A 12,682-nucleotide genomic window follows, 5' to 3' on the forward strand; every position below is an offset into this window, starting at 1 on the left:
TGCCCAGACACCCTCCCAGGGGTGGCACCAAGGCAGGCACCAAGCCCAGGAGAGCAGAGCTCTGTGCCTGCAGCTGCATCCAAGGGGAGGTAGGAATGTGTGAGCTGAAAGCAGAGCAAGAGAGATCAGAGAGAGGGGGGAAAAGTGTGAGCACAAACCCGAGGAAGCGAGATGCCAGGAAATATGTTCACCCTCATACAGAGCTAATTAGCACAGCGAGGCTCTGCTTGCCACTGCTTACTCACACCAAGACAAAATAGGGGGTTTTGGGTGGCTGTCACCTTTTCTGGTACAAAGACGTTCTCTGTGATATAAAGGCACCTACCATCAACCACGGCAGCTTTCCATCGAAGCAGAGAGAAAATAATTATTTTCTGAGCAACCACCACTCTACTTACCCAAAAATGGCAGCTAAAACCCCATTTTGTAACATTAAGGACATAAAAAAGGAAAAAGAGAGGATAAGAAAACCAGCCTGAGAACAGACAACAAATCAGGCAACCACCAGGATACTGCTGGCTCCTGGCACAAGCGATGATTAATTCCAACCTGGATATAAAATAAGCCTGCACTAGTCCTCTGCTGTCTGTTATTGTCCCAGGATTATGGTAATTAAGCAATTTGTATTACCTGATACTGATAAGAAAAATAAAGCCCCGTTTATGACACCGTATCCCCGGATTTTACACGGTAGTTACTGAGGCATTCTTGTTACCTGGTGAAAATAATATTCGAGATCATAAAGCGCCGCGACTTTCTCATCCAGCGTGGAGGCAGAGCTGTTGAATTTGCTGATTAATTAAACCATAATTTCATAATCTGTTTCTATCTTCATGTTCAGCTTTTCAAACTCCTCCTTCAGCTGCTCTATGGGCCGGAACTTCTTCCTCACCTCTTCCTCTCGGGCCTTGGAAACAAAAGGAGGAAAAACCAGATGTGAGATAAAAAGACAGGAGATGAAGAGAGACAAGACAGACACAGAAAGGAATGCCAGCCCCAAAATTCACAAAGGGAACCTGGCTGTCTGTGCCAATGGATTTATTGCTCTACATCAGAGGTTCAGGGGCAGGGTCCTTCTGAGAAGCCCAGGAACCCAGTTAGCTGTGATATACCCACAATATGAGTGAACAGTAGAGCTCTGTGCGCCAGTTCTACATCTCTACAGCATTTGTGCACTATTTCTACATCCCATTTCCATCCAATTCAACATCAAGCCCACAGGCAGCAGTACTGCTGTTCTCTGCTTGCCTGCAGGTGGATCTTCTCAAAACCTGGCTGCAAAAAGCCCTGAGGCACCTCCCTGATCTTACAACCGAACCTCTCTGTAACTGGACATGAGGCTGGAGAGCTCCAGAGGTCCATCCAGCCCAAAGTGCCCAGTGACTCCAACGAGTTCTCAGACACAGACAAAGATGCTTTTGCCTTTCCAAGCGTTGAGCAAATTCCTGGAAGGGTCTATCTCCTAGGGAGAGGTGTGAGGACAGAAGCTGTCAGAAAGGGAGGCAGAAGGAGCAGTGATAAGCTGGGAGCAGCTGACGTGCTGTGCCATGGGGCTTGGCCAGCACACAGCCTGTCCTCAGCTCATCTCCCTCGCAGTAACAGCACCCCAAGGGCTGCCCTGAACAGAGAGCTGACACAAAACATGTGGTGAGGAGGAAAGGCTCTGTCAGAGATCTCAGAGAGCCCCAGAAGTGCAGAACATCAGCACTGGTGGCACTGGGGACAGAGCCTGCTGCTGCAGGGGACAGAAGCAGCAGAGAGGCCATGCTGGAGCTGGGCTGCCCCAAGGACAGGAGAAAGGCAGAAAGCCCCTTTTGGAAGGCATTTGTCACAAATGCCAAGATGTGTTTGTATGTGGAGTGAGCCTCAGCTGGAGGGTTTGCACTGTCCTGCTCCCCATGAGGGATCAGAGAGGGCTGGAGGAAAACCAAGTGAGCAACGGAGGTGAAAGCTGTGTCAATGGAATGATAAATTACCAGAGGTACCACACCCAACCCATCCCCCCCCCCCCCCGAGCTGCCTCTGCCGGAGCACAGAGAGGCTCGGTGTAACTCCATTTCCTCTGACACTGAGCCGTCAGGGATGGATTTGCTCTCTGCAGCAGTGACTGCAAATGGAATACTTTAGGTCCATTAGGTGTAGCTGCTTTTAGCCCAGTTGCTGGGACAAAAGCTATTCTAACAGGGGGTTTTAAAATATGGCTTATTTTCACCTAATAGAGTATCACTAATTTTTGCATTTCAATGATCCTCATTTCCAGCAGCCCTTTTCAGCAGCCCTGCAATCAATCAGCAATGCTGCTATGGAAATAATCTCCAGCAAATGAAATCATGCCATGCTGCCACATAAGGGAAGAAAAAGCCTTTCTGTGACACCAGAACTTTAGAGCCTTGACTCCTCTTTCAGTTTTTGAGTGAGCCAAGACCAAGGCAGCAGGAGGAGCGAGGGTTAAAGAAATACTGCTGAGGGGGAGAAGGGAAAGAGGCTCTGATGTACCTGATGAGTCACACATCTTCCCACCTATTTACTTCGGCTGTGGTTTGTTTTATAACTAAATGGACAACTTGGAGCTTGTGTAAGGAAACGTCAGCCCCTGCTTCACCATGGCCACTTGGGTTTTGCTATCCAGAGCACAAGGTTGGAAACCCAAAGCAAGGAGAGTAAAGGGAAATACCCTCTGTAAATACCGTCAGCTGCAATCCAGTTCCCTTTGGGGTCTGCAGACATTTTTGTGAATTGAGCTGCAGTGAAACAGATAAATTACATTGTTCAGAGCAGCTGTGGCTGCCCCTGGATCCCTGGAAATGTCGAAGGCCAGCTTGAATGGGGCTTGGAGCAACCTGAGATAGTGGAAGGTGTCCCTACCCGTGGCAGGGGTGGGACTGGATCAGCTTTAAAGGTCCTATCCAACCCAAACCACTGACAGAATCTTCAAGTCGTACAGAAAAGTCAGGGAACAATATCACTAACAGGTTAATAAAGGTATTTCAGGTCCATATTCACCACAAAATTAGTTTGCACAGTGTTTTCCAAGCAATCATTTAAACCACTGTGTTTCAGCAGAGTGTAACAGGGTGTTTTCAGATCCCTGCAATGTGTGCTGCTTTAGAAATGGGATACTCACCTTCCTTTCTGCCTTCTCACTTTCCTTCATTTTAGCCAAGGCCTTTTTAAGCTCCTCAGATGTGAATGAATTTGCATCGAGATCAACCTTGCCCAGCCTTGCAGAAGAAACAAAACAAACAAGAACATGTAATGAGTGAAAAACGGCCTCAATTCTATTTTCACTGTGACATTCTAGCAATGGCTAAGGGCAGGAGGAAAGGAATGAAGAAACCTACCATACTCAAAAAAAGATTAGTCTGAGTGCTGGATTCTGTCAGGCTCACAGACACCTCCCCCTGACAATACAGGGCTCTGCTGACCCAAATTCTCAGATCCCACCACAATAAAAACAGCTGATGAATTGATACCTCAGAATTTCGTGTTGCAATTCAGGAACCACTCCAGTGCCACTATATAATTGCAGAGGGCCTACAAGCTTCAACTTGCAGATTTCAGCTTATGAACATCGTACAGAGAGTCACAGGAGACCTCAGCACCTTTCTAGTGAGGGAAGGGACTACAGAGAAGTGGGAGAGGACTCTTGGTCAGGAACGTTAGTGACGGGACAAGGGGGAATGGGATCAAACTGCAAGACATGGAAGAGATTTGATGATGGGAAGAAGATCTTTACGCTCAGGGGGCTTGTCCCTGACACAGGGACCAGTGCAGAGAGGCTGTGGATGCCCCATCCGCAGCAACATCTAAGGCCAGGTGGGACAGGGGCCGCAGCAACCTACTGTGCTGGGAGCTTGCTCAGCTTGGAACCACATCATATAAAGGGTCCCTTCCAAGCCAAACCATTCAAAGATTTCATCATTCTGCCATCGCCATCTCTCACTGCACAGCGGCCCTGATTCTTCAGTGACATCAAAGCTCCCGGAGAGTTCCAGGTGGAAGGTCCAGGACCTGGAAACGAGCACAGCAGACACTTCACCGGCTGGCAAGGGTCAGTTGCCACCCGCTCTGCGCTCTGACCCTCAGCGCTGAGGTGCTGATGCTGCCTGGGCTTTTCCTGCCGCCTTATCTGGAGCGCCAATTGCAGCAGGATGTGCACTGCTGTGCCCATGGAGGTACAATGCCATTCCAGGCAGGGTGCACGCGGCTTGGGAAGGCTGCAGCCATGTGGGAATGAATGGTGTGGGACAGGAAGCCCTCTGGGAGATTGTGCTGCTCCTTGCAGGCTGCCAGAGATATTGTGGAGGAGATGGAAGTGGACCTGGGCCTGGATGAGGATGAAATGATGGAGGTGGACTCCTCCTCTACTTCCATGTCCTACGCTGTTGAGGACATGGAAGTAGACGAGAAGAAGACCATCGAGGAGTTGGAGGTTGATGAGAAGATTGACACCGAAGAGATGTAAGTGGACGAGAAGGATGAGGAGGAGCACATGGTCCTTGGATGAAGATGGAGCCCCACAGGTAAGACAGGCAGATGCTTCCCACGCCCTGCCCACACACACACTGGGTCCCCTGACACCAGGCTGGGGCTGGGCTGGATGGCCCCACTCACGGACAGGGTGCCCGCAGGGGGCCTGGATTGTGCTGCCACAAGCACCAGCCCCGGCCTGCCCTGCGCTTGCCTGGGGCCACGCCAGCCCTGCCAGCCCCGGCCCAGCCCCTGGGGCCCAGCTGCCAGCCCTGCTGGGCCCAGTGCTCCCAGCTGAGTCCAGCTCTGCTGCTTCCTGTATTCCAGGGCTCATGCACATGATGGCACAGATATCACACCTTTGTAAATACGTTTGAAGTTCAGAAGTTCCTTGTAAATATGTCTACTACGTGGGAAGATTTTGTAAATAACTTTTGAAGATTGTTAGCCCATCGTATCCCATGTAAATATCTTCTGTACATTGTTGTTCTTGTTATACCAGTTGTTATATTGACACATATTCTCTAAATCCTAGATTTGCCGATCTTCGGCAAATAAATACTGTTTCTTTTTAAAACCTGACTTCTATTGGCCATTCCTTTGGGCACAGGCAGCCTTTGCACACTTGTGGGTTCCACTCGTTCTGTGTTCCCTGGGCTGGAGGTCCCTGGGGGTGCTGGCACAGCCACATGAGGGCTGGGGGTCCGTGTGCACAGGGGCTCCCACTGACACCACTCCTGCCACTGGGCACTGCTGCTCTTCCTGGCCTGGGGAACAGCGCTGTCCCCAAGAGCTCAGCTCTCACCAGCTCTCTCACAGGGGGCTCTCACAGCACTGGCCCCTGCAGCCATACCACCAAAGCAGGCAGCAAACCTTCAGCCACCCTTCCTGCTGCAGACACAGGCACTCCTGGGACCAGAGCCGCCAGAAGGCCACAGCCATGCAAAATCCACCTGCAAGCACTCAAGGCCACCACAGCCTTGGCAACTGGGCCACCTGCACCTGGGCTACTGCAGGAGCTGGTCTTTAAGCCTTGCAGCCTCCAAAGGCTTTGGGCTCTGCTTCCCAGCCTGCTCTGCACTGCCCTGAGCCCGCATTGTTCCAGAGACAAAAGCCAAGCCAGGGCATCCTCACCCTTCCCGCATTCCTGCTGCTGCCAGCAGCCACTGGCCCGTGGGCCCCACTTGGGTGACAGCTGCAGTGACAGGGCAGCCTGTGCTGGGCAGGGGGCACTGGGCTTTGGGCCCTGGGGCTGCTGCTGCTGCTGCTGCTGCTGCTGGGGGCCATGGGCCCAACAGGGCCCCGAGCTCAGCCCCTGCCCGGGCAGCTGCCCCCAAAGCCCCACACTCCCCGAGCATCCCCATCACAGCTGCCAGGGGGAAATACCACGGGATTCAGGAAAGAAATTCCCCATAGTGACTAAACCCAGGGGTCCAAGGGGAAAGTCAGCACCAGCTGATGTTTACAGCACCTTTACAAAGGTGGCTGCAGAGCAGGTGAGATCTCCAGGGCCTCTGGCAGTGCCTGCTCTGCACATGAGGCTGTGGGGCTGCTCCCAGTGGGACACAGCACCGGGCTCAGGCCAGCCCTCATCCCCTCACAGCTGATCCCAAGGAGCAGGCTCACAAAGCAGTTTCAGACCACTTGCTGTAGATATTTCAAAGGACTACATGTCATTCAAGGAAGCCACCTTGCACATTTAGTTTTGGTGTCGTGGCATGAGAAGCCTGAAGGTGTCTCTGAATGTGCACTCAGGGCACTTCCACTGCCATCCCATGGGGAACACAAATGACAGGTCTCTGCTTTCAGCACTGCTGAGCTCCTGACCCAGCAAGGAAGTCTGAGGTAAATGCAGGAACTGAGTTCACCAGGGGACCTGGCCTCTATTAAAAGGCATAAATCCCTCTGGCCACTCAAACCAGTGCCTTGCATGTCTGTACATTTTTTGTCCTTATCTTATCCCTCATGTCACTTTCCCCAAAACCTGCCATTTCACAAATGGTCAAGGCATGCACCATTAGGGCATCCTTAGACCGTGATGCCAGCCTATATAAGGCTAACAGTCAGGGTGTAGCAGAGGTGCTAGTAGCCTCCCAAGTTTTTCAACAACAAACATGAATAAGAACCGTGCATTATATGTGGAGAGATGGGGCATTTTCAATAGATTTCTAAAAATAAAGGCTATCACCAGGGACCTTCTAACTCTCACAGGCACTCACTGCCCCCTCGTCCACACGCTTTCCAACACCAGCAAAACCGCTGGCCTGCGGGAAACCCCACACAGACACAGAAAGGCCCCACAGGATGACACCAAACGTGAGGCCGTTCCGCACCACTCTCCCCAACATCATGGAGAACCAGCACAGTGACCTTCTCAGATCCAGCGGGACTGCTCGATCGCTGCAGAAAACTCGACAGAAGACAGCTCTTCCCTGGAACCTAAAGGCAGCTGGTAGGGGCCTTTTCAATTCCAATCCATGATATTTATGTTCACCATATTCCAACAGGGAAATACAGGCCTGAGGAACATCCCAGAGACATTTTGATTTTAACCAACACCAGGGAAGGGATGGAGACACTCACTATACTACCTGAGATACTCGCCTTGACTTCTTTGCAGGAGATAACTGTCCAGGCTCTATGCTTATTCCCTCCCCTTTTCATTCCAAAAGGAACAGTTACAGCCAGAGCCTACCTCCTACTGGACATGATCCCCACACCAACTGATCCAATAGTGTTGTGGGCACAGATTACGGGCCCAAATAGACCCATTCTAAAGTGTGCTTTGTTATGTAAGGGGAGAAATAGATGTCTCTTGGGACTATTAGATACAGGAGCTGACATCATCATAATTTCCCGCTCTGATTGGCTAAAGAATGGCCCCTGGTTCCAGCTGCTGGGGTAATTTTAGCCATCAGGAGAGCCACTACCAGCTTCTGGAGTCAACGTACCATCTGCATGGAAGGTCTTGAGGGCACAGTTGCTACAGTAAAATCATTCCTCTCCTGGGCACCAATAACACTTTGGGGAAGGGACCTCTTGTCCCAATGGAGGAGAAGGCTAGAGATCTGTCATCGTTTGATGCTGGCACAATGCCAGTGCCCCCATGAAAATACACTCTCCCTTGTTTCTGCTGTTAGATGTGACCAGTAAGGTCCCACTTAGAAATAAAGAAAACTTTATTAACTAAACTACAACTATAAGTAAAAAGAAACACACAGGGAAAATGAAGACATGCCAAAAACTTTTCCTCCTCCCCCCACCAAATCTCTAGTACATCTGTCCTCAAATCACCAACTCTTGGTCCTGCACCCCCCTTGAGATAATCAATACTCAGTTCATCAAGAGGAGTGGAGTCCTTCTTGTGCCATAGGCTTCCCCAGCAAACACCATTGAAACCTCATGTGTTCCCATGTCACTTGTGGCACCGCCCAGAGAACATCTGCCATCGTGACCTCTTCCTTCCATCTCCAGTGCTCTCACCACTGCACATGGACCAGAGCTGCTTCTAGGGTCATCTTTTAAGGATGCTTTGTCCCGTTCCTAAAAGAGCACAATCTCAATTTTGGAATACCTGTCTCCCCCAGATTTCACCACCTGGGGCTGAGGGGTCTCAACACTGAACCCTCTTGGCTCTTAGCCATTGTCTCCCCCTGGATGCAGTCTCTGTGTCACAGGAAACATGGTTCTGTCCATGGCTATAACAAGAAGAGTCCAGCTAAGGCCACTTCATCATCTCTTCCCACCTAAGATTCTTCTCTCCCAATGTCTTTCACTTGCCCAGACCTTCATCACACTTGCCCATTTCCTTCTTAATCTTCCGCTCTATCCCTCTTCTAGAGAAGGTTAATGTTCTGTAAAGTTCTTATTGTACAAAAAGGGGTTAAAAACTCAGGCTCTGCCTGCCTGGAGACTCCCACAAGCGGCCGGACACCTTCTCGCTGCACCCCCACTTTGTCCGCAAGCCGGGCTGTTCTGCAGGACATGATATTAAATTTCAAGGCAGTCCAGGCTCTCTCTCTCTCTCTGTCTCCTGGGGGGGTCTGCCCGATGCCTCCTGGTGCTTCTCTCTCTTTAACCCCTCCACACTCAGGGCCAGGCCTACCTCTCCCGGCCGCATGGCTTTTACCCTCCCCCTGCCCAGCCAGCAGCTGGGACAGGGGAGAGATCCGAACTCTTTCCCACCAGAAACCCAAAAGAGCTTCCCCCGGGGCATGCTCTGCTTTTGAACCCCTGTGTTCTCAGAAGCATGGAAATGTCCCCAGTGGCCAAACCAGGTGCTAATATTAAAATCTGAAAACCTATTGGTGTGATGACAGCATCCCAGAAAACTTACTTCCTCTCAAACCACGGAAACATCCTATTCTCACCTTAGGATTTCTAGATGGCGCAACTGAGCAGCATGCCAAACTTTGGTCAACCTGGAAGATCAATGACCCAATATGGGTGGATCAGTGGCCCCTCCCAGGCAGAAAGTTAAAGGCCCTGCAGTCCCTCATGCAGGAGCAGCTGTCTGTGGGCCACATTGTACCATCTACTAGCCCCTGCAATGCACCTGTCCTTGACATACAAAAGCCTGGCAAAGACAAGAGGCGGCTCCTGCAGGACCTCAGGAAAATCAATGAGATCATTGAGGACATGGGTGCCCTCCAGTCCAGCCTGCCCTCAGCCTCCATGTTACCTTGAGTTTGGCAGATGGTTGTTACAGATCTAAATTACTGCTTTTTTGACTTCTCCTTGCACCCAATGAAAGCCCCTTGTTTGCCTTTTCCATCCCCAAATCGACAGCACCTTTACAGAAGTACCAGTGGACCGTAATGCATCAAAGAATGAAGCAGAGCCCAACTATTTGTCAATGGCTTGGAGCCCAAATTCCCTCGCCCTTGTGGAAAAAACATACTAACATTATTATTTTTATTACATGGGTGATACATTATTTTGTGCAGAAGGTCAAATTATTTTGGATGTTGCAGTACAAGATGTCATCACTGTGGTACAGGAGAAAGGTTTTGAGATTGCAGCAGATAAAGTCCAAAAGACAGACCCCTGGAAGTTCCTCGGCCTAAAAAGCACAGAGGGAAACATCACACCACAAACACTGCAAATCAAAGGCAACCCAAAGACTCTGCCAGAACTCCACCAGCTCTTTGGAAGCATCAGTTGCGTACGTTCACTGCTAGGAATCACCACAGAAGATCTCGTGCCACTATTCCTGCTCCTTAAAGGCAGTAAAGGACTCGATTCCCATGATCAATGACACTGGAGGCTGAAGAAACTGTACAAAAGGTATCCTGGGTGATTCAAACTAAACAGGCACACAGATACCACCCTAATTTTCCTTTCTCCCTGGCAGTCCTTGGTGTAAGTCCAAAATTCCATATATTATTGTTTCAGTGGGACTCAACTATCTCAGATCCCCTGATAATAATTGATTGGGTTTTCAGAGCACACCAACCTACTAAAATGATAACAACCCAACAGAAAGTTATTGCACAACTAATCAGGAAAGCTAGAAAGTGTCTGTGCTCCCTATCAGGAACAGACCTTGTGAATATATACTTACTTCTCACTCAAGAGCACCTCAATTGCCTACTTCAAACATCTGAATCACTGCAATTCACCTTAGACAGTCTTAAAACAGACAGGATCAGCCACCAATTCTACCATCAAAACATTCCTGCGCTGCTCAGGATGTTCAAAATTACCTCAGACCCAGCAAGATCCATTGTAGCCACCTGCCCAAATCGTCAGGAACGTACCCTTGCTTCTGTCAGAGCTGGAGTCAATCCAAGAGGACTAGAGAGTCTCCACATCTGGCAATCAGGCATCACACACTAAGCCCCTTCTGGCAGACTAAAGTACATCCACGTCTCAATCAACACCTTTTCCACTGGGATTTTTGCCTCTGCCCATGGTGGTGAAAAATCAAAGACACTAAAAAACATTAGTTTTTAAGTTTTCCACCTTGGCATATCCACAGGAAAATAAAACTGATACTGCTCTTGCTTATACCTTGCACTGATTCCAACAAGTTTCTGACCACTGGGGTATAAAACATGTCACGGGCATACCCCACTCCACCACAGGACAGTCCATAGCCAAGAGGGCCAACTGATCCATCAAAAGGATCCTTGATCAACTGAGAGGGGTAGTCCAGATATTATCTTCCATTGAGAGACTGCCCAAGGCCTTTTATGTATTCAACTTTTTGAACAACTCATTTATGGAGCCAACTCCTCCCATCATCAGGCATTTTACTAATTCAACTGCAGCCCAATTAAAAGAACAGCCACCTGTGTTGACCAAAGAATCTGAATGTAAAGAATTTATGGGCCCTTTTAAATTAATTACTTGGGGAAGAGAAGTTGCCCTTGTCATTACAGCAACACTCCTAAGATGGATGCCAGCAAAATACATTAAAACTGTTTCTGGGAACCGCGAGGCAAACACCAGAGCCACCATCAGAAGAACAGAATGGAAGCCTAAGAGAGACAGCAGCAGCCTGGGAAAGAATAAAAAGAAGGACAGAAGAAGATCTCCTAAGCAGCGTTGACCACACATACCATGACCAAGAGAGCTCAGACATCATTAACCTGGACATATGACTTAACATTTGTAAAAATTATATTTTAGCATTGATATATGGTTCTTCTAATAACCTGTGTTCACACCCTTGCCTTATAGAAGAGAACGTTTAGTGGGACCTGAACTTAAGTTCCACCTTCTAATCTCTTTATCTGTTTACTTTTAGTACACCCAAGCCTCCAGATATTAAATTACCAAAGTAAGAGGATGCTGCCATTGGTTGCCGCTGCAGCAAGAATCTGGATGCTCCTCACTGAGCCGCATGCCTTCAGCTGGGTGATTCCACAGACAAGCCACAAATTCTTGTCCATGTACAAGCCTGTCAGGCATTTGAAGGCATGTGTTTTTTCTACCTGCTGTCACATAGAGAGTCAGTATACCAGGGCATCCAGCTGCTGAAAGATCAAGGAAACAAGATGCAGATGGAAGGCAACAACGACTGGTTCAGTGGACTTTCCAACCACTGGGGGATGAAAGGCTGGCTTTCATCTTTACTTAAGACTGTTGTGTGGGTGTTGTTTATCGTATTCCTTTTGTTGGTTATTTTATCCTTTTTTGCTAAAGGCCTGCAAAACTCTATGGCAGAAGACTTCTTTATAGACAACAAAAAGGGGAGAGTAGTGAGGGCCCAGGGGCCTACCACTGGAACTCTAATACCTCAGGGCAAAGTGACCAAGGAAAAAGAGAGACACCGCTCTGAATGCAACGGTCTCGCCCATGGGCATTTTCAGGCTCATGGCATTTTATTGGTATCACCCGATTCAACTGCTGTATTTTCCTTATATGTATTCCCCCTAGAATGTCCTCACCTCTCCTGTAAAGTTTTAGTCCTGGCTTTTTCCATTGCTCCCCTGCTTTTCCCCCCAATTTTCCCTCTGAGTGCCAAGCCCCATTTTGTCTCCGTTCCTGGACGCTCTTCAGTGCAATCCACTCAGGTGTTTCCAGTTCCACACAAAGAGTCCTCTCTCACCTCGTTCACCAGCAGTTTAAGCAAGCATGCTCCCAGCTCTGCGTGTGCAGGTCACACACAGAGGTTGCTGTGGGCAGGCTGCAATGCAGGGACTGAGTGCAACAGTGAACCTGGCCTCTAATAAAAGGCACGAATCAGGCAACCTACCAAAGAAAAGACTTGCATGTCTCTACTTTTTCCTTATCCTTTCTGTCCTCATGCCACTTTCCCCATAATTTCTACTGGGAACACGGCTTCTCTCTCTCCTGTCTGCAGGTCCAGCAACACGTATGACCCTGCAGGAACAGCCTGACCCATGGGGAAGTGGCAGAGCACACTTTGACAGGAAATTTAGTGACAGGACAAGGAGGAATGGGATCAAACTGCAAGAGGTAGAGGAGATTTGATGATGGGAAGAAGTTCTTTACTCTCAGGGTGCTTGTCCCTGTCACAGGGACCAGTGAAGAGAGGCTGTGGATGCCCCATCCGCAGCAACATCTAAGGCCAGGTGGGACAGGGGCCGCAGCAACCTGGCTGTGCTGCAGCAACCTGCTGTGCTGGGAGCTTGCTCAGCTTGGAATCACAGGATCTTTAGGGTCCCTTTGAAGCTAAACAATTCAAGGATTTGATCATTCTACCATCCCCATAACCCACTGAAAAGCAGCCCTGAAACTACAG

This window comes from Melospiza melodia, chromosome 17 (genome assembly GCF_035770615.1).
Source record: "Melospiza melodia melodia isolate bMelMel2 chromosome 17, bMelMel2.pri, whole genome shotgun sequence".
In the NCBI taxonomy this organism is placed as follows: domain Eukaryota; kingdom Metazoa; phylum Chordata; class Aves; order Passeriformes; family Passerellidae; genus Melospiza; species Melospiza melodia.